A 3,951-nucleotide genomic window follows, 5' to 3' on the forward strand; every position below is an offset into this window, starting at 1 on the left:
TCCTGTGTGAGCAGGAGAGCCGCCTTTTTTTTCCTGCACAGCCAATGAGAGCAGCTTAACTTGCTGTATGTCACCTCCGCTGACTCCAACTAACCGTCATGGCGCGACCGTAACGCCAAACTGGAGGCTTCAAAACGGGACGTCACCAAAGTGTGACGTCACGATAGGGTCACAGTTCTTCGTCCTTTCTGTATGTGATTGTCTTCATCATTCAGAAACCACAACACAACAAATGTCTACTTTAAATCCTGAAATCTAAAAGAGGCAAAATTTGTGCAAAACCACTGCAAGAAATTAATTTTATTTGAAAATGAACACGTGAAATGATGAACTTTCAAACCACACTTTAATTTTTACCTCTTTACTTTTTTTGAAATAAATAAAAAATAAATCAGGTCTGATCTGGAATCAGATACTAAGACAAGTGCTGCGTTTCACAGAATTAATGTTTAGCTTTGTTATGTCCATATTGTGTGACACGACTTAATAAAACATGACACTGTTAATGAACACGGATCTGGAGGTCAGTCTGTGTGTCCAGCCGCTGTTACTGCTTTACATATTTAAAGTTCATTCTTCGAGGCTCTGAAGTCGTGAAAACTCGCCGAACTGCTGCTGCGACTCCATCTGGAGACGCTCTTCGTGGTTCCTGGCGAGGTGGAGGAGAGTCTTTCACTCAGCAGTCAGACAGGAAATCCACTGACTCAGGTTCAGCTCTCTCGCAGTAATAACCATAAAAACCCAGCAGCCATCCCATTACCGGAAGCTTCCAGGGTGGAAGCCGCAGCGGCAGCAAAGGGGCGGTGTGATGGGGAAACGCTGATCCCAGAGCTGCGGCTGTGGATAAAAAGCATCACAAGGATGCTGTAAATATCTAATGTGCGCTCAGAAACCCATGATGTCAGCAGGGATTCCCACAGAGAGGACAAGTTTCAGAGAGTCAAAGTTGCCCAACACAAAGAATTATTCAGGTTTAAACAGTTCGTTCATCTTCTGCAACTAGGAAACTCCTGAAAACAGTTTCAATATTGAGGTGATGTGATTGTTATTTCTATGAAGCTTCCTATGAAATAATTCAGCCCTTCAAACTGACGCTGTTGATGTCAGGTGATGTACAGCACTAAACTAATACTTTGATTAATTTAAAACTACAACAACAATTTTATATATTTGAATATATTTACTGAATGGATTAACCAAAAGTATGGGCTAATCAAAGTAAATCCATTTATTTTTTTTTATTTAAGGCAACACAATTTCCTATATTTTTATTTTGAATTAAGTTTATGATGACGTTCACGCCAGGCCGTGAATTAATGAATATTAAATACCTATGAAAAAATATAAGTGGTTTTGAATGACTGTTACTTGTAGTGGAGTATTTTCAGTGTGGTTTTAGGACTTTTACTCCATCAGTGGTGTTCATGTCTTATTCATTTCACCATCAGTCAGTGTTTCATCTGTTCAGCTTAAAAGGTTCAGTTCTCATCCACCGCTCTGTTTGTTCATTCGACTGTGCGTTGGTCTGTGTGTGATTATGGAGTGAATAAGCAAACAGATATTAGTCCTGTGATAGGAGGGATATCGTGTGTCTGTGTATCTAGATTACAGCTGGTCAACAACACGACATCCAACTGAGAAAGAATGAATTACACATAAATATTTTACATTTATTACAAGATGTTACAGAGGAAAATGAAGAATATTTATATTAAATGTTTCTGCCGTTATCAGTTCCTCTAATATCTGTGTGGCAGTTGTAGTTGGTTAGAGTGTTATTAAGGGAGGTGGTAACTTTTTGGCAGGTGTATATTGTCTTTTAAAGGAGCTGGCTAACAGTTTCCCTCCGCTTCCAGCGTTTGTGCTAAGCTAATGCAGCAGTATAGTTCCAGGGTCTGTTAATAAAGCTGTTTGTTAGAACAATTGTTTATCTGATTTATCAGATTTCATTTTATTTTAATTGATTTTAAAGTCGGTGCTAACTTTTGGTAACTATTTTGGCTGCTTATCCGTCACTTTTTGGTAAGTATTTGTTTTTCTATTTGCTACTTTTAGCTAACATTTTAAACATTTATCCATTATTTGTGACCAACTATATCTCCTGTATATCCATTACTTTTATTTTAACTGTTTAACCATGTGCTTTTTTTAGCTAGGCTACAGTTTCCATCTGCTAAGATAATGTAGCAGTATAGAGCAGTATTGCTAACTTTTTTATTTGATGTATCAGATTTAATTTTAATTTATGATTCAATGAGTGTTTATGCATTACTTTTAGGTAATTATTTCAACTGTTTAATACACTTTTGGTTAATTATATAAAATGTTTTATTTTATTTTACATTTACTTTGAGCTAAATTTCTCTGCTACCTTGCTGTCGACACTGATATAAAACAAAATCCTCACATTGGAGAAACTTATTTGGTATTTTTTCTTGCAACATTACTTACACAAATAATTTATTATCAAATGTCTGATAATTTTTCTGTCAGTCGACAATTGTTTGATGGTTACAGCAGTTTTTACCATAAAGTTTGTCTTTCTGCTCAAACTGACTTTTTATATTGTAAAATGATGATTTAATTCTAATATTATTGACTCATTGAAAATTACAACTTTTCTCCATAAATCTATATCATTCTGATATTTACTTTATTCTCATGTTGATCTTTCTTTCATAAAAACTTTATTTGCATAATTGATAGAAGACTAAAGGTTGATGATTTGAGTTTAATTAGTTTTCTCTTCATTAGATTTATGAATATTATATTATTCTCTAATTCAAACCCAAACAGATCCTGTTTCTGTGTTTTATGCACATTAAAAGCTGTCCACCATATTTTGCAGCCACACAAACTGAGTTTAATGTTTAACGACAGATGAATTACAGATATTTGTTCATACTGATACCGGTGTTGTTGAATAAACTAGATATAACCGGATTCTCTGCTCATGTGACAGATGTTTCTGTAAATATGAAATTAGAGTCCTGCAGCCTCTGCTGTGTACTGTATGTGATCAAAAACAGGACAACATGTCTCCAATCACTGATCAATGGAACAGAAAACATGTTTGCAATTGCTGATCGATAACGAGGAAGCAGGGCTCTCTGATCACCGATCAATAACAAGGTAAACAGACCCAGGATGTCTGCAGAGCTCCACAGTCAGTTTGTTTCAACTTTAAAAGTTTCTTTTTGTCGACAGTTTGGCTTCAATCAATATATCTATACGTATATTATTGATTATGAATCTTTTATGAAAGTCTTCTGTTTTATCTCCAACCTTTCTCTCATCCTGCCATCAGTGATGGAAAGTAACTAAGTAGATTTACTCAAGTACTGTACTTGAGTTGTTCCATTTTAGATTATTATGATCATAAATTAGATTACAAATTAAGCTACGCAGTCGTATATAAAGTCATTGAAATGAGCTCCATATCAGCTACAACTATATGAAATTCACTTAGAGTGTTACCAGACTCTATTGACAAAACTAGCAAATTAACCCAGCGGATCAGTCTTTCCAACATTCACCTAAATAAATAATTGAAATTTAGATTTAGATGTGAAAGTATTTGTGAAGAGCTGCAATGGCTACAACGTAAGCTAGCGCTAATCCTTGGGGACGAATAGACCCCTCAGAGTGCGTCCACTAACAGTAGTTGTTGTTTGTTCCACTAACAGTAGTTGTTGTTTTGTTCCACTAACAGTAGTTGTTGTGCGTTCCACTAACAGTAGTTGTTCTGCCACTGACAGAATCCGGTTGTTATTCTTAGTGTCTGACTGCATTATGGAAAAGGATCCCTACAGAAAACACAAACAGCCGTCAATAGTCACTATCACCTCCTCCACAGACTCCAGAGACAAAAACACTAATTTACCTTCAGGAATCGCTAACTTCATCAAATGAACAGAAACAAAATAAATACTCTAGTTTGATGGAAATGGT

This window comes from Morone saxatilis, unplaced genomic scaffold (assembly GCF_004916995.1).
Source record: "Morone saxatilis isolate NCDOM2014 unplaced genomic scaffold, NCSU_SB_2.0 Contig15, whole genome shotgun sequence".
NCBI lineage: Eukaryota > Metazoa > Chordata > Actinopteri > Moronidae > Morone > Morone saxatilis.